Raw genomic sequence first — 22,442 nt, forward strand, 5'->3', positions numbered from 1 at the left:
GTCATAGCGTTATACAGCAAAGAAACTGGCCCTTCGGCCCATCGTGTCCGTGCCAGCCACCAAGCACCTATCTATTCTAATCCCATTTTCCAGCACTTGGCCCATAGCCTTGTATGCTCTGGTGTTTCAAGTGCTCATCTAAATACTTCTTAAATGTTGTGAGGGTTCCTGCCTCTACCAGCCCTTCAGGCAGCAAGTTCCAGATTGCAACCACCCTCTGGGTACAAAAGTTTTTCCTCAAATCCCCTCTAAACCTCCTGACCTTTACTTTAAATCTATGCCTCCTGGTTATTGACACCTCCGCCACTGGAAAAACAGTTTCTTCCTATCTACCCTATCTATGCCCCTCATAATTTTGTATACTTCAATCAGGTCCCCCCTCAGCCTTCTCTGCTCAAAGGAAAACTGGCCTATCCAGTCTCGCTTCATTGCTGAAATGCTCCAGCCCAGGCAAAATCCTGGTGAATCTCCTCTGCACCCTCTCCAGGGAAATCACATCCTTCCTATAGTGTGGTGACCAGAACTGTACACAGTACTCCAGCTGTGGCCTAAAACTAGCACTTTATACAGCTCCATCATAATCTCCCTGCTCTTATATTCTATGCCTCGGCTAATAAAGTCAAGTATCCCATATGCTTTCCTAACCACCTTATCTAACTGTGCTGCTGCCTTCAGTGATCTATGGACAAGTACACCAAGGTCCCTCTGACTCTCTGTACTTCCTAGGGTCCTACCACCCATTGTATATTCCCTTGCCTTGTTAGTCCTCCTAAAGTGCATCACCTCACACTTCTCAGGATTAAATTCCATTTGCCACTGCTCTGCCCATCTTACCAGCCCATCTATATCGTCCTGAAATCTAAGGCTTTCCTCCTCACTATTTACGACACCACAATTTTCGTGTCATCTGCGAACTTACTGATCATACCTCCTTTTTTCATTTCTAAGTCATTAATGTACACTACAAACAGCAAGGGTCCCAGCATCGATCCATGCGGTACACCACTGGTCACAGGCTTCCACTCGCAAAAACAACCCTCGACCATCACCCTCTGCCTCTTGCCACTAAGCCAATTTTGGATCCAATTTGTCAAATTGCCCTGGATCCCATGGGCTCTTAACTGCTTAACCAATCTCCCATGCGGGACCTCATCAAAAGCCTTACTGAAATCCATGTAGACTACATCAACTGCTTTACCCACATCTACACATCTAGTCACCTCCTTGAACAATTCAATCATGTTTGTTCGACATGATCTCCCCCTGACAAAGCCATGCTGACTATCCTTGATTAGTCCCTGCCTCTCCAAGTGGAGATAATCCTGTCCCTTTCTTTTTTCTTTCTTTCCTTCTAATGGGAAAGGAGACAGCATTTGGCATAAATTATCAGGAATGAGGATTTGAAAGTTGCTTCAGATCCAGGATGAATAGTAGAGTTATAAGAGAAGCTGTGACCACTAGATATTTGTAGTAAAAACTAAAAATGCTGAAAATACTGAGTAAAGGTATCCTGAAATGTTAACCCATCATCTCTCTTCCAAAGCTGCATGTCTGGTTCTGTATTTTCCCCATTTGCTCTTTTTACTCCAATATGGATGACTTTGGCTTGCATTTCAATCTTTAGTTCTTTTTTCCCCACAAACAATATTAAAAATCTTGTTCCATAAATGTTCAACATTTCTAAGAAGCTAAAAATGGCCATAACGTTTTCATATTGCCTGCATGCCTGCCTCTGGCTCTCTGTTCCCTACTCAACGTAAGGAAGGCAAATTTGGAGCCTCGCTCCATTGGACCCACAGCCCCCAATGTACTTGGCTGTCTCTCTTCTCTGCTGGTAATCTTTGCAGCTTTTTCCGTTGTTAGCCTCTGTCTCCATTATGGGCCTGTGCCACTTGTGTTCTTCTGCTGCCTGAGGGCATCATCACTTGTCAACATCTTATCTTGAGGACACCCAAACCAAAGCTTTTGTGGTTTTAGTTGCAGATCGGCACTACCTCCAGCTTCCATTGTGGCCTCTGCCTCCCACTGTGCACTTCACAAGTTAGAGCCAGAAGTTAGTTTATCAACTGCAGGTAATGATTTCCTCAAAAGCTTACCCTGGACTTTGGGGAAGTCCATTACTTGAAATACAGAGCATTTAAGTAACAGCAGCTTTTCCAAACCTGGGGCGAGTAGGGGTTTCCCAAACTCTCAGAGTCCTCGAGAGATACAGCACTGAAACAGGCCCTTCAGCCCACCGAGTCCGTGCCGACCATCAACCATCCATTTATACTAATCCTACATTAATCGCATATTCCCTACCATCTACCTACACTAGGGGCAATTTACAATGGCCAATTTACCTATCAACCTGCAAGTCTTTGGCAGTGGGAGGAAACCGGAGCACCCGGCGGAAACCCATGCGGTCACAGGGAGAACTTGCAAACTCCACACAGGCAGTACCCAGAACCAAACCCGGGTCGCTGGAGCTGTGAGGCTGCAGTGCTACCACTGCGCCACTGTGCTCTCTGCTCCCTTTTCTTGCCACAAGTGCCCATGCCCCTCCATCTCTGAAAATGACCTCATGTTACCTTGCCTTCCTGCTCCAGTGTCCATGACTTCCCACACCTTGCACTTTCCCTGTCCTACTGCTTCTCACCCTGACCTCCCTGCCCTTCACCCTTTCCCGGATCTCCCCAACCCACTCACTCATGCCACCCCATCTCATCCTTTCTCTTTTCCTCCTACCACCTTTCACCGACAGCTCACTCCCTACCCAGCTGGTACCCCCATGGGAAATGCAGCTTATGGTCTTCATTCCTCCTTCCCCCACCCACAACCCAACACCCTATACCACTCAGCAGATCCCTTCTGCAGCCAACCATCATCAGAATATGCTGTTTTCTCCACTGTGGCACACCAATTCCTATCCCAAAGGAACACCCATCATTTCCCATTCAAAAGTGAGGAGAGAAGCAGAACAGCAGATAGAAATACAGAAGGAAAATGGAGTGAAAACCAGAAGAGAAAAGAAAGGGAGGGAAACAGAAAAGGAGAGGAAGAGAGGAACAGCAACATGCAGACTGTTTGTGTAGCCCCAAAAGTTGAATAACAGTGGACACCCACAAAAGACCAACACTATCAGAGGAAAGGAAAGCTGATCTGAAAAGAGATACTTCGATCCATGATAAAACTTTGGCACTTTACATAAATGACCATTATTCACATGTGAATCTTGACAGTATGCAGCTTTTTGGCCATTGAGACTTTGCAGCCATGCCTGGTTATACCTCAACCTGAAGTGCATACACATGTAGTTCCAGCAGAGTTGCCTGGACAATGATCATAAATGATTATCCTGGTCTATATTTTCCTTCCCTATCTCAAGAGCACAGAGGACAACTGTGATGCCTCTTCTGCCACTTAAGTGCATATGGCTTAGTTCTGTACTGGACAATGCAATTATCCATATGTGGCTAAGTATTTTTCTTTAATTTAATGTTGATTTTGACATGGATCATATCAATGCTAAATGGTTCCAATATACGAGGATTGAGAGTCAAAGATTCTGAACATTGAAGCAACCGCATGTCTTTCTTCAAAATATAAACAGGATTCTGTGCTCAAACTAGTCATTTTAATATACCAGCAATCTTCAAAAAACATTCACCTCCTATTTTACACGGTTTATTGTAACTGATAGAAGTTGCATTACAAGGTGTTACTTCAGCTCATGTTTCATAATTATTCCCTGTCAACACATTTTCACTGGATAGGAGAACAGGAAAGTTAGCTTTTTTTGGTTCTTCTTTCATTCACTCCGTTTGACACGTTCACTGTTTTGAAAGCCTTGAAGCCCTTTTTGGTTTTTTTTGTCCTAATGTGTTTTCTTGCTCTGCTCCATTTGGCACATTGTCTGAGCTGTTAGGAACCGTGACAAGTTACCCTGTGTGCTTGAGGGGGAGCTGTCTCCACCCCAGATTGCAATCAGCCAGCTCTGAAACACTCCACCACCTGTCGAACCATATAATTCCAGGCAGTTTTTAAAAACTCCAGGTGTCAGTGGTTTTTGACAAAAATCAATACTTGATATTTGGAGACAGCACACATGGACAGTTCTCAGTGCCCCAGCTTTCAAAAGAAAATGCAGTCTCTTATTAATGTCACATGCTGTATTTCATAGAATGATACAGCACAGAAAGAGGACAACCAGCTCATCATGAAAGAGCCTTTGAAAGAGCTATCCAATTAGTCCCCCGCCCCTGCTCTTTTCCTAGAGCCCTGCATATTCGTTTTCAAGTATATACCCAATTCCCTTTTTAAAGTTACTGCTAAACCTACTCCCACCACCTTTTTGGGCAGGGTCTTCCCTCTCCCCATCACCTCCTAGTTCTTTTGCCAATTAGCTTAATTTTGTTCTCCAGTTACTGATCCTCTATCTAGTGGAAACCGTTTCTCTCTATCTTCTCTACTAAAGCCCCTCCCAATTTTAAACACCTCTACAAATTTCCCTCCGAATCTTTGTGTATCACCATGGCTCAGTTGGTAGCACACTTGCCTCTGAGTCAGAGTTCAGGACTTGAGCATAACAATCTAGGCTGACACTCAGTCCAGTACTGAAGGAGTCCAGCACCGTCAGAGGTGCCGTCTTTCAGATGAGATGTTAAACTGAGGCCCTGCCTGCCCTCTCAGGTAGACGTAAAAGATTCCATGGCACAACAGTGGAGTTAGCCCCAGTGTCCCACCCAATATTTATCCCTCAATCAAAAACAGATTATCTGGTCATTAGCACATTGTTGTTAATGAGAGTTTGCTGTGTGCAAATGAGCTACCGCATTTCCTACAACAGCGACTACACTTCAGAAAGTACTTAATTGGCTGTAAAGTGCTTTGGGATGTCCAGTGGTCAAGAAAGGTGTTATATAAATGGAAGGCTTTCTTTCTCTGATTTAAAGAAAACAATTCCAGCTTCTCTAGTCTCTCCATATAACTGAAGTTCCTGATCCCTTGCATGATTCTAGTAAATTTCCTCTGCATCCTCTCCAAGGCTTTGGCATCCTCCTAAACTGTGGTGTCCAGGATTACACACAATACTCCAGCTGAGGCCTAACCAGTGATTTATAAAGGCTCAGTGTAACTTCCTTGCTTTTATACTCTATGCTACACTTTATAAAGCCAAGGTCCTGTATACATGTTTTTTAAACAACCTATGAAGGTGGCAGGACAAGACTTTGTGGACATGAACCCCCATTAGGCGAAAATCTAATGAAGCCTTTCACCATAGAATAGCAATTTGTTACCGAGTTTTGAGGTAGTTGAACATTCAGCCACATCCACAATCCCCTGACCCCTTTCAAGTGATGATTTACAGGTCTCAGTTGTGCTGCTGCACAAAAATAGACTGAGAAAGTAAGTTAGATAAACTCAGATACAGAAACAATAAAAGTGTGGGAGACAGAGAGACTGAGACAGAAAGAGTCGAGGACAAAAGCAGAGAGAGGAAAATAAAAATATAGAGTGTGAGACAAATAAACAGTTAAAGGATGAGGAGAAACAAATGTTTTTCCAATTTTTGCCTGTGAGGAACCTCATGGGAATAACATTATATAATTGATACACCATCAGTCTCTTTGCAAAAAGGTCCTGTTGTTACAAAACAACATATCCTCTGACTTACCGTGAGCAATGTTATGGGAGATCAGTTAATTCTACTTTAAAATAGTACACAGCTCTTCAAGAGAAAAGATCATGAAAATTAGCTGCAACCTGTGTGGGAGTAGAAATGGTTCCATATCTGCTCCCACGGGGCACTGCACCAGCATCAACCTGGCAGGATCTTTTCAAGCATGAACTGTTGTTAGAATCCTGTGCACTTCCCCTCATGGTTCAGCCAGTGAGTCATCAAACAGGACAATTGCAGGTTCAATTTGACCACCTCCAGACTACTGATGGGGCACTAAAACAGCACTGGTTAGGAGGGGGAAAAAATCATCCAGTGTTCCTGAACACTATCCATTGATCACTTCCCCAAAGTGTGCATGTGTGGACATTGAGTAAAGACAGGATCAGGCTCTACTGTGATCCCTGATTTGGTTGAATAACCTGCTAAAACTCAATGTCTAGGCTCACATATGATTAATGATGACTTGGGCAAGGTACCAGAGGGTGCTCCCATCAGTTCAATTCTACCCAGCCAAGAATCAATGCCCAGAGGAAAGGACCTGGTTCGCACAAGAAATTCTTGAAATTAGATCATTTTTATCTATAATTAATCTCATTACTTTCAGTATTGCTCCCAATCACTTAATTCATCCGCCAATGAGATATGGTACTTGAACTGTTTTCGATTCCAACTGATTGCACGTATGACTCTTACTAAGCTGTTATCTTTAGGAATGTAGGGAGTATTGTTCTGAGTCAGATTATGGATAATGGCTATTGAAAAAGTATAAACTTAACAAAATGTGACGCAGGGGTAATAATGCACCCATCCCTGAAACAAGGCTCCAACACTCAGGCAGATGACACAAAACACTAAGCTTGCAGATGACAAGAAAATTGTTGGTGTCGTAAATAGTGAGGAGGAAAGCCTTAGATTTCAGGACGATATAGATGGGCTGGTAAGATGGGCAGAGCAGTGGCAAATGGAATTTAATCCAGAGAAGTGTGAGGTGATGCATTTTGAAAGGACTAACAAGGTAAGGGAATGTACAATGGGTGGTAGGACCCTATGAAGTAGAGGGTCAGAGGGACCTTGGTATACTTGTACATAGATCACTGAAGGCAGCAGTACAGGTAGATAAGTTGGTAGGAAATGATATGGGATACTTGGTTTTATTAACTGAGGCATAGAATATAAGAGCAGGAGATCATGATGGAGCTGTATAAAGCACTAGATAGGCCACAACTGGAATAGTGTGTCCAGTTCTGGTCACCACACTATAGGAAGGACGTGGTTACACTGGAGGGGGTGTAGGATGTTGCCTGGGCTGAAGCATTTCAGCTATGAAGAGAGACTGGATAGGCTAGGGTTGTTTTCCTTAGAGCAGAGAAGGCCGAAGGGAGACCTGATTGAGGTACACAAAATTATGAGGGGCATAGATAGGGTAGAAAGGAAGAAACTTTTTTTCCCGTAGCGGAGGTGTCAATAATCAGGGGGCATAGATTTAAGGCAAGGGGCAGGCGGTTTGGAGGGGATTTGAGGAAAATAATTTTCACCCAGAAGGTGGTTGGAATCTAGAACACATTGCCTGAAGGGGTGGTAGAGGCAGGAACCCTCACAACATTTAAGAAGCATCTAGATGAGCACTTCAAACACCAGAGCATACAAGACAGCGGGCCAAGTGCTGGAAAATGGGTTTAGAATAGATAGGTGCTTGATGGCCAGCATGGGCACGATGGCCGAAGGGTCTGTTTCTGTGCTGTATAACTCTATGCCTCAAACATTTAAGAAGTATTTAGATGAGCCCTTGAAACCCATAGAAACCTACAAAATTCTAACAGGACTGGACAGACTAGATGCAGGAAGGATGTTCCTGATGGTGGGGGAGTCCAGGACCAGGGGTCACAGTCTTAAGGATAAGGGGTAAGCCATTTAGGACTGAGATGAGGAGGGATTTCTTCACCCAGAGAGTGGTGAACCTGTGGAATTCTCTACCAAGGAAAGCAGTTGAGGCCAAATCAATAAATATATTCAAGAAAGAGTTAGATATAGTTCTTAGGGCTAAAGGGATAAAAGGATACGAGGAGAAAGCGGGAACAAGGTACTGAGTTTGGATGATCAGCCATGATCGGACTGAATGGTGGTGCAGGCTCGAAGGGCTGAATGGCCTACCCCTGCTCCTATTTTTCTATGTTTCCATGAAACACCATAGCATACAAGGCTACGGACCAAGTGCTGGAAAATGGGATTAGAATAGATAGGTTTGATGGCCGGCGCGGACACAATGGTCCGATGGGCCTGTTTCTGTGCTGTATAACTATGACTCTATGACTTAGCAGAGTGACAGTCCCAACGTAACCATCATTCACTGTGAGGATTGCATCCTAGTTTAGACTTGAAAAATTGTGGTGTTGGGATAGAGAATATGGACCAGAGTGAATGAAATTGATGTTGCATAGTAGAGGACAGTGCATGGGGATGGCGTGGGGAAGAGAGGGAGAGAGGGGGATAGCTTGGGGAAGAGAGGAAGAAAGGTAGAATAGGAGTGCCAACACTGCTCCTGACATTGAAATAGTCTATCATAATGCAATGGGTGGAGTCAGAATATCAATGCCTTTGTTGGCAGGGAAGGTTAGAATTGGGAGATATTGCAATAAACTACTGATGAATTTTAAATGGAGTGTTAAGCTACTGAAGTTGTTTTCCAACATCAACTTACTCACTCGCCCTAGGCTTTGTAGGCCAGTTAAAATTTTCCTCACAAGATATCTAAAACTACTACTCCATGCTGATAGTGCATTATTGAAATAAAGTTTTACTGCGAGACGTCTGGCATTGGCACAGCACTATTTGCCATTTAATGTTACATAAGTAAAGGATGTGGATTCCCAGATTTGCAGGATGGCTATTGGAATACCAATTAGTACTATGCAGTCTCAATGTCTCGGCCTTTCCTCAATTATTTCCCATTGCATGAATTTTGCTACCAAGCTCAAAAACCTGATCTCACATTGCACAACCTCCTACAGTCTCTCCCTACCTCTGGATCTCATGTCCAGTCCCCTGTTTTCATTCCCCCAAATACACTCTCCCACAATTCCTTGTCCAAATTAAATTGGAGCCCCCCCCCACCCCATGACACACGCTACATCCTCCCCTAATTTTTTCATCATCTCAAAGCCTCAAGTCCTACACTCCATAGTCCCCCACAGACTCTTTCGTCCTGAATCTCCTGTAAAGTCTTCAAACTTTTCAGTCCACACACTGCCAGAAATTTCTCCCTATTCCCTCAACTCCAGTTGCAATTGCCCTGATCTTACACTCTGTGGCTCAAACGCTAGTCCAGTCTTAACGTCTCTCCACTCATGGGTTACAACTTTACACACACTCTTCATCTCTAAATTGCCTGTCTGGTTTCAACACTTCAAATCCAAACTCCTGATCTACAAGGAAGGGAAGCTCAAATTAAAAATGAATATTAGTAGCAAGCAAACACCAATAAATAGCAATTTTTGCAAGGCTCCCGAGAATATTGCTTCAAACAAATCATGCTTTATAAAGCAGCTGAAGAATTGGATCCCATTGCTGGACAGTGGCAAATATTTCAGCAATTATTTTTGTTAGAAAACAACTTGGGGCATTTTTTGGCATTAAGCTCCCTTAATTTATTTTCTATTGTGGCCTAATACATATTGGTATACATAGTGGACACACATAAGTGGCCCTTTACAACTTTACAGGGACCCTCACATTCATTAAATATAAAATCCGCTTTTCCCCTGATGACGTCATGGCTTCCCTAATTCAATTTAAGAGAATAAATTATATGAATTATTATAAGAAAACCTAATTCCCTTCTTCTCCACCCCGACTTGCGCTCAGGAGCCAACGGATGGAACCATCTGCTCAGCTATTTACCCTTGGTCTCCAGAGGGATAAAACTAACTGCGGCACCTGATCAGGTGACTTAACATCAGTGGGAAAGAACCCCAGACTGAAGCAGTTCAGTGCTTTTTATTCATGTAACACCTGCCACTGGTGGAGCATGATTTCATATGATTTCCTCATTTATTCAGTCAGCCAGAAGATCTGCTGACAGTCCCGGGACTCGGGTCCTGGCATGTACATGGTTTGGCAACCAGGCTGAGAATGAAGGGAAGTCAGATGTCTACGCTGAGCCTTGCTGACAGTTACATATTGGAGAATACACAGTGTCGAAAAGGGAATTGAAATCAAATCCCTTTCAGTCAACACTGCCATATCAGAGGTTTTTAAAATATAAAATGCCTTGGGCTTTGCATTTAGGATATTTTGGAACAAAGTAGCAGTTTAGTTCTTTAATTACAGACTTTGTTTTTGGATCCTTTGTCACTGCTGCATATAGATATAAGATGTTTATAAAAATACAGAGTGCTCCTATTGCTCTTTGTAAATAAATAACCTTCCAACTTGATTAAAAACAGCAGGAATGTTTTATCTAAATCTGAATATTTTTCCTCTGAATTCTCTCCCCTCCTCTCCTAAGGATGGTGACTAATAATGGGGCAATGAGCAATGAGTGTTGGCAGCCCTCACTATTTCACCCACGTGGCCTTTAGTCATGTGCAAGTAGGGACTGGAATGCTGCCAGGCTATTTGACTTTATGGAGCACCACAGCCTTCACCTCGCTCAGAACAAGGCAATCGGTACTTTGTTTAGCTGATTTTCTACAATTAGGCAGTTTATTTTGCCATTTCAGAGGACATTAAGAGCCAATCAGTAGCACAGGATTGGTATTATATGTCGGCCAGACTGGGTAGGGATGGCAGGCTCCCTATCCTGAAGGGGATCAGTGAACCGCTAATTACCAAATTTCACTACTTGCGATGGTTGAACGTGCAACTAAGGGTTGCGAATCCAGTACCATGACCACTTGCTACCATAACTCTTGATCCATTGAGTCCTGGTATGTTCCAGGTTCAATTCCCAGTCTGTGCTGACGTGGCTGATTTAAGCCAGGGCAGTGGTAGTATATATAGATATATATATATATATGGCAGTAGTAGAGGGAGGACCTAAATGAGGTATACAAAAGTATGAGGGGCATAGATAGGGTAAATAGGAAGAAACTTTTTCCCTTAGTGGAGGTATCAATAACCAGGGGGCATAGATTTAAGGTAAGAGGCAGGAGGTTTAGAGGGGATTTGAAGAAATCTTTTTTCACCCAGAAGGTGGTTGGAATTTGGAATACGCTGCCTGAAGGGGTGGTAGAAGCAGGAACCCTCACAACATTTAAGAAGTATTTAGATGAACACTTGAAACGCCAAAGCAGACAAGGCTGCGGGCCAAGCACTGGAAAATGGGATTAGAATAGATAGGTGATTGATGGCCGGCACGGACACGATGGGCCAAAAGGGCCTGTTTCTGTGCTGTATAACTCTATGAATGCTAAAATTGGCCTCAGCACCCTGGATGAGGGATTTAAAATTCAGGTAAGGTTTCCTCTCCTGATCTCCATCCAACAAGCTCCAGAGGAAGTGTGCTTGTGAGCTTTGCTAAGGGTAGGATGAAGGTTAGCTGTAAATACTCAGCTCCACATAACAGCCTGCTGACACTTATTGCAAATGGTCACACACAAATAATAGCTATTCAGGAGTGGCGCTGGTGCTTTAGCAAATGAGTTAATGAATGAGGAAGGGGGAAAGGAAGAAAGATTCAGATAAAACTGATGAGAGAAACAAAGGATAAAAAGAAATAATTCTAACCAAGTCACCTGACATTTCTTCACATTTATTTATTTAGGCGGTGGCGTAGTGGTATTATCACTGGACTAGTAACCCAGAGACCCAGGGTATTTCTCTGGGGATATGGGTTCGAATCCCACCACAGCAGAAGGTGGAACTTGAATTTAATTAATAAATCTGGAATTAAAAGCTAGTCTAATGATGGCCATGAAACCATTGTCAATTGTTGGAAAAACTCATCTGGTTCACTAATGTCCTTTAGGGACTGAAATCTGCTGTCCTTACCTGGTCTGGCCTACATGTGACTCCAGACACACGGCAATGTGGTTAACTCTTACATGCCCTCTGAAATGGCCTAGCAAGCCACTCAGTTGTACCTAACCGCTACGAAGTCAATAAAAAGGAATGAAACCCGACGGATCACCCGGCATCGACCTAGGCATCGGAAATGACAACGGCAAACCCAGCCCTGTCGACCCTGCAAAGTCCTCCTTACTAACATCTGGGGGCTTGTGCCAAAGTTGGGAGAGCTGTCCTACAGACCAGTCAAGCAACAGCCTGACATAGTCATACTCACGGAATCATACCTTACAGACAATGTCCCAAACACTGCTTTCACCATCCCCGGGTATGTCCTGTCCCACCGGCAGGACAGACCCACCAGAGGTGGTGGGACACTGGTATACAGTAGGGAGGGAGTTGCCCTGGGAGTCCTCAACATCGACTCCGGACCCCATGAAGTCTCATGGCATCAGGTCAAACATGGGCAAGGTAACCTCCTACTGATTACCACCTACCGCCCTCCCTCAGCTGATGACTCAGTACGCCACCATGTTGACCAGCACTTGGAGCAAGCACTGAGGGTGGCAAGGGCACAAAATGTACTCTGGGTGGGGGACTTCAATGTCCATCACCAAGAGTGGCTCGGTAACAACACGACTGACCGAGCTGGCCGAGTCCGAAAGGACATAGCTGCTAGACTAGGTCTGCGGCAGGTGGTGGGGGAACCAAAACGAGGGAAAAACATACTTGACCTCGTCCTCACCAATCTGCCTGCTGCAGATGCTTCTATCCATGATTGTATTGGTAGGAGTGACCACAGTCTTTGTGGAGACGAAGTCCCGCCTTCACATTGAGGATACCGTCCGTCGTGTTGTGTGGCACTATCACCGTGCTAAATGGGATAGATTTCGAACAGATCTAGCAATGCAAAACTGGGCATCCATGAGGCGCTGTGGGCCATCAGCAGCAGCAGAATTGTACACAACCACTATCTGTAACCTCATGGCCCGGCATATCCCCCACTCTACCATTACCATCAAGCCAGGAGACCAACCCTGGTTTAATGAAGAGTGCAGGAGGGCATGCCAGGAGCAGCACCAGGCATACCTCAAAATGAGGTGTCAACCTGGTGAAGCTACAACACAGGACTATCTGCGTGCCAAAATGCATAAGCAGCATGCGATAGACAGAGCTAAGCGATCCCATAACCAACGGATCAGATCGAAGCTCTGCAGTCCTGCCACATCCAGCCGTGAATGGTGGTCGACAATTACACAACTAACTGGAGGAGGTGGTTCCACAAATATCCCCATCCTCAATGAAGGGGGAGCCCAGCACATCAGTGCGAAAGATAAGGCTGAAGCATTTGCAACGATCTTCAGCCAGAAGTGCCGAATTGATGATCCATCTCAGCCTCCTCCTGAAGTCCCCAGCATCACAGATGCCAGACTTCAGCCAATTTGATTCACTCTGCATGATATCAAGAAACGACTGAAGGCACTGGATACTGCAAAAGCTATGGACCCTGACAATATTCTGGCAATAGTACTGAAGACCTGTGCTCCAGAACATGCCGCACCCCTAGCCAAGCTGTTCCAGTACAGCTACAACACTGGCATCTACCCTGCAATGTGGAAAATTGCCCAGGTATTTCCTGTACACAAAAAGCAGGACAAGTCCAACCCGGCCAATTACCGCCCCATCAGCCTACTCTCAATCATCAGTAAAGTGATGGAAGGTGTCATCAACAGTGCTATCAAGCGGCACTTGCTTCGGAATAACCTGCTCAGTGACGCTCAGTTTGGGTTCCGCCAGGGCCACTCAGCTCCTGACCTCATTACAGCCTTGGTTCAAACATGGACAAAAGAGCTGAACTCACGAGGTGAGGTGAGAGTGACTGCCCTTGACATCAAGGCAGCATTTGACCGAGTATGGCATCAAGGAGCCCTAGCAAAACTGAGGTCAATGGGAATCAGGGGGAAAACCCTCCACTGGCTGGAGTCATACATAGCACAAAGGAAGATGTTTGTGGTTGTTGTAGGTCAATCTTCTAAGCTCCAGGACATCACTGCAGGAGCTCCTCAGGGTAGTGTCCTGGGCCCAACCATCTTCAGTTGCTTCATCAATGACCTTCCTTCAATCATAAGGTCAGAAGTGGGGATGTTCGCTGATGATTGCACAATGCTAAGCACCATTCATGACTCCTCGGTTACTGAAGCAGTCCGTGTAGAAATGCAGCAAGACCTGGACAATATCCAGGCTTGGGCTGATAAGTGGCAAGGAACATTCGCGCCACACAAGTGCCGGGCAATGACCATCTCCAACAAGAGAGAATCTAACCATCTCCCCTTGACATTCAGTGGCACTACCATCGCTGAATCCTCCACTACCAACATCCTAGGGGCTACCATTGACCAGAAACTGAACTGGAGTAGCCATATAAATACCGTGCCTACAAGAGCAGGTCAGAGGCTAGGAATCCTGAGGGGAGTAACTCACCTCCTGACTCCCCAGAGCCTGTCCACCATCTACAAGGCACAAGTCAGGAGTGTGATGGAATACTCTCCACTTGCCTGGATGGGTGCAGCTCCAACAACACTCAAGAAGCTCGACACCATCCAGGACAAAGCAGCCTGCTTGATTGGCACCCCATCCACAAACATTCACTCCCTCCACCACCGATGCATTGTGGCAGCAATGTGCACCATCTACAAGATGTACTGCAGCAACGCACCAAGGCTCCTTAGACAGCACCTTCCAAACCCGCAATCTCTACTACCTAGAAGGACAAGGGCAGCAAATACATGGGAACATCACCACCTGCAAGTTCCCCTCCAAGTCACACACCATCCTGACTTGGAACTATATCACCGTTCCTTCACTGTCGCTGGGTCAAAATCCTGTAACTCCCTTCCTAACAGCACTGTGGGTATACCTACCCCAAATGGACTGCAGCAGTTCAAGAAGGCAGCTCACCACCACCTTCTCAAGGGCAATTAGGGATGGGCAATAAATGCTGGCCTGGCCAATGTCGCCCACATCCCATGAATGAATTAAAAAAAAAATTTAGAGATACAGCACTGAAACAAGCCCTTCGGCCCACCGAGTCTGTGCCGACCATCAACCACCCATTTATACTAATCCTACATTAATCCCATATTCCTACCACATCCCCACCTTCCCTCAATTCCCCTACCTATACTAGGGGCAATTTATAATGCCCAATTTACCTATCAACCTGCAAGTCTTTGGCTGTGGGAGGAAACCGGAGCACCCGGCAGAAACCCACGCAGTCACAGGGAGAACTTACAAAATCTGCACAGGCAGTACCCAGAATCGAACCCGGGTCGCTGGAGCTGTGAGGCTGCGGTGCTAACCACTGCGCCACTGTGCCGCCCTAATGTAAGAACGTTCTTTTGTCAATCTTGGAAGATCCAGCTGAAATAGGTGTACAGTGTTCCAAACTGTTGGTTGATTCCAAGTAACTTACTTTGATGGGAGAGAATATCAGCCATTTTCGAGTCTTTCAGATATCTGCATATGATCTTCTTCATAACCTTTTTACTGTTTATATAAATGACTTGAATGAATGAATCAAAGGTATGGTTGCTAAATTTGCCGATGACACAAAGATAGGTAGAAAAGTAAGTTGTGAAGAGGACATAAGGAAGCTACAAAGGGATATAGATCAGTTAAGTGAGTGGGAAAGATTTGGCATATGGAGTAAAATATGGGAAAATATGAAATTGTCCATTTTGGCAGGAAGAATAAAAAAGCATATTATCTAAATGGTAAGAAATTGCAGAGCTCCGAGATGCAGAGGGATCTGGGTGTCCTAATGCATGAATTACAAAAAGTTAGTATGCATGTACAGCAAGTAATTAGGAAAACTAATAGAATGCTTTTGTTTATTGCGAGGGGAATTGAATACGAAAGCAGGGAGGTTCTGCTTCAGTTATACAGGGCATTGGTGAGTCCGCATCAGGAGTACTGTGAACAGCATTGGTCCCCTTATTTAAGGAAGGATGTAAATGTGTTGGAAGCAGTTCAGAGAAGGGTTACTAGACTAATACTTGGAATGGGCGCATTGTCTTCTGAGGAAAGATTGGACAGGCTAGGCTTGTACCCGCTGGAGTTTAGAAGAGTAAGAGGTGACTTGATTGAAACATAAGATCCTGAGGGGGTCTTGACAGGGTGGATATGGAAAGGATGTTTCCTCGTGGGAGAATCTAGAACTAGGGGTCACTGCTTAAAAATAAGGGGTCACCCATTTAAGACAGATGAGGAGAAATTTTTTCTCTGCGTATTGAGTGTCTTTGGAACTCTCTTCCTCAAAAGGCGGTGGAATATTTTTAAGGCAGAGGTAGATAGATTTTTGATAAGCAAGGGGGTGAAAGGTTATCGGGGGTAGGCGGGAATGTGGAATTCAGGTTACAATCAGATCAGCCTTGATCTTGTTGAATGGCAGAGCAGACTCGAGGGGCCGAGTGGCCTACTCCTGCTCCAAATGCTTATGTTCGTAACCTTCACAGCTATAACATCGTGGCCCCTAGTTGGTGTCTTGATTTGACTGATGCTAAACACAGCTACGATTTTTCCCGGTAAACCTCAAGCTTAAGTCATGCCAGGGAATATCAGCAAAACACAAGCTCGAGTATTGGTGACCCCACAAAAATACAAAAGATTTTTTTTTAAATTAAGAAATAAACTAGGTCAAAACTGGACATTACCCAAGATGGGAGTGGGACAGAATCGATAAATCAGAGATAGTGGCTAGATGATGCCAAGTTTAGATTTTAAAGTTGTACAAATAGGAAGTTATGAGTTCCACAGATTGGAGTTACTGTAGGAGATACCGAGTACTGATTTCAACATTGAGTTCTGTGAAAAATCTCACTACAAATGGTAATAGCTTTGATGCCACACAATGCATTGTAGTGAAGGTGCAATCTTATATTTTTACATTGTTTTCTCAAGTTTTTATTTGAATTTGTGTTCTTATTATTTATAACTTGGCTGTATCCTTAAACAGGCTGCCTGCTGACCATCTGTTCAGGTTTGAGGGAAATAACTCATCACAATTGATAGCAGTTCACCACAACCAAGGATACTTTGTTACAATAGTTGCTTGTACCCACCCAGAGCCAAAATTTGTTTGTAATTTGTGGACGCAACCAAGCCTCTTGCTGTCATCAATAGATTTTGCTTTTTCAACTTTGTGAAAGTTAGTCAAACAGCAGCAATGTGCCTGCACACCAAGTGCAGCTGTAAACTGAGCGGAGATGGGACAATTGAAGGACACTACCTGTGGTCTTGTCCTTCATTTGCTCAAGTCTGCCACTCCCCTTGTGAGGTCCACTCGCATTTTTTTTTTCTAACTGAACTGTCAAGGTGACCTGTTTAAAGCTCCAAGCTCTGCTTTGATATGTCTTCTCTTGGCTCCTGCCTGTGGGGTTGAAACTGCTCAACAAAACCTGTCATGGCTTCACAATGCAGGAGAGAGCTGGGAGTAGATATTCAAACAAACAGCAAATAACTGATTCAGATATACAAACGTATGGTTAACAGTTAACCTAAATAAGGCATTAATGTACTTTTATCCTGTTGCATTTTGTCAATATAGATCAATTTACTCCCATTAGTGGAGACTGTACCGTGAGCAATTTGAGGCTATTTTAAAAAGCGAAGAAATAGAAGGAAAACTTTACTGTTTGTGAGAAATAAAATGACATTTAACTTAATACATTTAGAAATAGACTAAAATTCAGACTGGTTATAGCTAACATGGCCAAATTGTGAGAATTGTTTTTGAAATGTTTTTCATTGAGATGCAGCGCAGCTTGTGGTTGAAAGGGAGAGGAGCACAATGGCTTCTGACACAGTCTTATCACCTCTGGAGTCTTCCTTTTGAATGCAGTTCAGACAGATGGGATATAAAAATAAATAAAATAAAATTTCTTCTGACTGATGATTGTTAAGAGGCCACAGTCTTATACATTAATTCAAAAGCTAAATACTGCAGTTGTTGGAAATCTGAAATCACAACAGAAAATGTTGGAAATACTCAACAGGTCAGGTAGCATCTGTAGAGAGAGAAACAGAATTAACGTTTCAGATTTGTAACCTTTCACATACATGAAACATTAACTCTGTTTCGCTGTCCACAAATGTTGCTTGACCTGCTGAGTATTTCCAACATTTTCTGTTTTTATTAGTCTTGTACATATTGTTAAGACTCATTAAGTAGTTGCGTGTGATCTGTGTGTCGCAGGGTTGTAATCTTTTGTTAAATCCAAAGCCAGACTAAGATGTGGAATCATGAGTTGAGTTTGCTTTGCTGCTGATTATAATTCATATCAGCTTAATAATTAATTAAACATTGAGGAACATAATGGAATATGGCCATTTATTTCAAAAGCCCAGCTCTTGGCCCTGAAATTCCTGGCTCCGTGCTGCACTGCTGGCAGGCTGGAACTTCCCATTCCCTGAAATACAAGGAGACCGACTCTGTCAGAATTCCCAGGATCAGCTACTTTGCATAATGCTCAGAAGGACAAGGACATGAGTTCCATCAGCAGCAGGCCAGATAAGATGCAGAGGTGGGTGGAAAATTCTGAAATGGGGTGGAACACAAACATAACCTGCTCATTGAAAGGGCTGCATCTATTTCAAGGGCTGAGCAGACTGTGGTATGAGGGAATGCAACAGCAGCTGCAGAGAGAAAAAGGTGAGCTTTAAATTTTTGTGTGGTTGATTTTAAAGTTCTGCTGGCAGAAGTCAGGGAGAGAAGGGATGGTTTTGCTGGTGTAGCTGGGAAGAAGCCATTAAAGCAATAACACAGACCATGTGGAAGGAGGTGGCTGTCATTGTGAGGTGCACCTCCAGAATCCCAAGGATCACTTTACAATGTCAAATGAAGTTTAATGACCTCACAAGATAAGTGCACTGTCAAGAGACTAACAAGAAAGTACTTTGAAATACAGAGAAGCCAAATGGTATTTCTCTATCCTAATATTCAAACTGGGTCATTTGGGGTTATCAAATGGCACTGTGTTCCTTGCCCAGAAACACTTTAAACTGGCATGTCTCACTTGTCTCCTGTAATGCATGTTATCACGTGGAAGTCTCACATCACAGGTCCTTGTTTGTTTCCACTTACTATTATTACCATCCACTCCAACAACCCTGGCAGATTGTGACTGCAGGATCTGGGCACTATTGCAGCCAATTAATACAATTCAATACTCCAGCAAGAGGTGACTACACATAACGTCAGGAAATGACATATGAGAGCCACTGGGTAGGGAATTGTAGACATCTACACATGAACTCAGCATGAAGAGGAAGCACTGACAATCACTGGAACCAAATCAGACCTGGTAATTGGGACTGAAGATGTGGGAGTCAATGCGCCTTCAGTGGATTTGTGAGCATATATGCCTTATATTATGTAACGTATCTATGTTTTCTTCAATTTCTCCACCAGATATCACATTCCTCATAAGGAATCCACAAAGCATCTGTTCAAGCAAGAATAAAGCAAAATATTGTGGATGCTGGAAATCTGAAATAAAAACAAAGTGCTGGAAATACTCAGCAGGTCTGGCAGCATCTGTGAAGAGAGAAACAGAGTTAACATTTCAAGTCTGTGGCCTTTCATCAGAACTGGCGTGAAATGTTAACTCTGTTTCTCTCTCCACAAATGCTGCCTGACCTGCTGAGTATTTCCAGCACTTTCTGTTCAAGCATGAATGTTGCTCATGCAGACTCAAGCTAACAGAACTGTTCTTTCCTACACAGATTGCAAGCCAGGAAACAGAAGGGTGATGATCAAGAAATTGCAGTCTCCTCTACTTCTGGCAACATTAACCAAGTCTAACGCCCATTCACCCTCTTCATTCATGATAGACTCCATGAGGTGGGGGAGGTTTGCAGGTAGTGTGGATGAGGAATTGACAAGTGGCAAGAAACAGAGTATAAGGAAGCTAGGGTATACAGATGTGACAATGGAGCCTGACGTAGCTGAGCGGAGGCTATGAAATGTCAGCCCCTGGTAGCAGATTATACAGATGACAACTTCAGGGGTCCTGCCATGAAATGAAGGATGTGAGCAGAGCCTCAAACACATTTCCAAATTCTGTGACGCCTACCTGAAGATGTGCAGCAGATGGCTGGGACAGCTGTGAAGTCCACTGGCCTACTCTGCACCAATGTTCGAGAGGTACTCACGTCATTGCAATGTAGCCTGGAGAAAGAGACAGCTGTAGGATCATCTGCAAACTTTCCCTCCACTTCATGAGCAATCCAGGCACGTTAGTCAATTTAACATGAATGCATTGAGTGAATGACTGCATGTCCTGGCAGGCTGCTCCCCGTTAACCAGATTTCAAAGTATATGGGACAGCATCCCTTAAGACTACAGGATGTACATTTGAGTCTCTCTCAGGGATTTACAGATCGTTCTGCTTCTGTGAGGTCAGCACTCTCACTGATCACTGGTAACCAGACCTCTCTTCTCAGTACCAGCGGAATAGTGGGTATGTATGCACGACAAAGCTGCTCATCTTCATGGCAGCTGGACAGAAGAGCTCTCTGTCATCAAACTGCAGAAATGTTCCACTTTGCAGGACCAGACTGCCAAGCAGTCCATGACAAAGAGTCAGCACAGGATTTTGCAGCACTGAAAATCAGGCCACCTCCATCCCAAGAGGCTCATAATAGTTTAGAGCAGCTGTCTACCCCTTGGACCTCAGGTGGCATGCAGACTAAGTGTTAGAATAGGTCAGAGAAAAAACTGCCTGGTCACAAGGGGCTTGGATGGTGAAGAAAGCAGGCAATGCTTTTGTAAATAGCTGTAATAAATCACTAGAATTATGGGTTCAAGGAATGCTTGGTGTTTGGTTACCTTTTAGGATAATGGAGAACATATTTTGTGCTGGTGCTGGGGCTCACGATTATCTCGTGATGCCTTGCTGTGAGGAGTAAGGTTTCATTTAGAGAATGGAGTGGTTAGTGAAAAGAGGCTGCTCTTTGATCGTCTGACACTTCCTACAAATAGTGCTAGACACAGCTGTGAAGGTGCCCCAAAAGAGCTTGGCTTTTCGTTGTATAGCAGGACTAGCCAGTGCATCTGCTTCACTGAAATGGAGCTGGGACACTCACCTGATGAAGTATGAAAGCATGATAACAGCTCTCAGCACATCAAGAATTCACGTGCAGAAAGATGCACCCATCATAGAATCATGGAAACTTACAGCTTGGAACGAGGCCATTCAGCCCATCATGCCTGTGCTGGATCTTTGAAAGGGCAGTCCCACATTCCCACTTTTTGTCCGTAACGCTGCAAGTTCCTCATCCTCAAAATTCTGTCTAACTTCTTTTTAAAATTATTTATGGAATAAGCTTCCACCATCTTTTCGGGTGGAGCATTCCAGATTGCAAAAACGCAGTGAATAAAATTCTCATCTTCCCTCCAGATCTTCTGCCAATGATTCTCAATCTATGACCTCTACTTATTGGCCCACTTGCCAGAGGGAATCATTTTTCTTTATCTACTCTATTAAAACCTCTATTAGGTCACCTCTTAACCTTCACTGTTCCAAGGAAAACAGTTCTAACTTTTCCAACTCTCCTCATAATTGATGCTCCTCATCCCTAGTTACCTCCTGGTAAGCCTTCTCTGCACTCTTTCCAAGGCCTTTACATCTTTCCTGAAGGGTGGTGCCTAGAAGTGTCCATCTGAAGCCTAACCCACGATTTATAAAGTTCTAGTATGATCTCTGCTTTTATATTCTATTCCTGTTTATAAATCCAAGTAATCCATATGCTTTTTTAAACACCCGGTCAACTTGCTTTGCCACATAAGGATTTGTGTATATGGCCACCAAGGTTGCTCCTCTCATCTCCACTTTTCGAAATCGGGCCATTTACAATTTACTGTCTTTCCATTTTAGTCCCCGTAAAGTGCATCACTTCTTTCTTCTCCACAATGAACTCCATGTTCCTGCCCATTTCACCATACTGTCCATGTCATCCTGAAGCCCACAACTATCCCCATCACTATCTAGTACTTTGACAAGTCTCTGTCATCTGTAAACTTTATAATGCTGCTCCGTATGCCCGAGTCTAGGTTGCTTAGAAAAACTGAGAAGAGTAATGTACCCAAAGCTGATCCTTGGGAAACACCACTGCAAATCACCTTCCAGTCTGAAAATCATCCATCCACCACCACCCTTTGCTTCCTGTTACTGAGACAAGTTCCTATCTATCCCGTTATTTTCCCCTTAATACTAGTGGCTTCCATCTTCTTAACAGGCCTCCTTAGTGGCACTTTAATGAATGCCTTCCGAAAGTCCATATATACATCTAGTGCACTCTGTTATCAAATCAAAAAAGTTAATCAAGCTGGTCAGACATGACTTGCCTTTAATAAATCCATGTTGGCTCTCCTTGATTAACTCACGCCTTTCCAAATGAAAGTTTATTTTGTTCCTAATAATCATTCCCAATATCTTCTCCACCACTGATGTCGGGCTAACTGGCCTGCAATTTCCTGGTTTATATCTCTTCCCTTTCTTGAATAGTTGTATAACATTAGCAACCCTCCAGTACTCCTGCACGATCACAAATGACCTGCACATTTAGGGAATGGAAGCCTTTGTGGTTGATATAAAACATGACCAACATTTGAAGCTCACAAAGCCACATGGATGTAAACAATAGCCCCTTCCATCCACAATTTTGAAAAACAATGGTCATACTGCCTTTTCACCCATCTTTGTGAACCCACCATTCA

General features: G+C 43.9%; 1 protein-coding gene across 3 annotated transcripts in view; it reads right to left on the reverse strand.

Annotated features, from left to right (window-relative positions):
- exoc4 (exocyst complex component 4) overlaps positions 1-22,442 on the reverse strand; it is a 606,100-nt gene that overhangs the window by 102,819 nt on the left and 480,839 nt on the right. The gene's annotated exons all lie outside the window — the stretch shown is intronic.

This window comes from Heterodontus francisci, chromosome 27, assembly GCF_036365525.1.
Source record: "Heterodontus francisci isolate sHetFra1 chromosome 27, sHetFra1.hap1, whole genome shotgun sequence".
Taxonomy (NCBI): Eukaryota; Metazoa; Chordata; class Chondrichthyes; order Heterodontiformes; family Heterodontidae; genus Heterodontus; species Heterodontus francisci.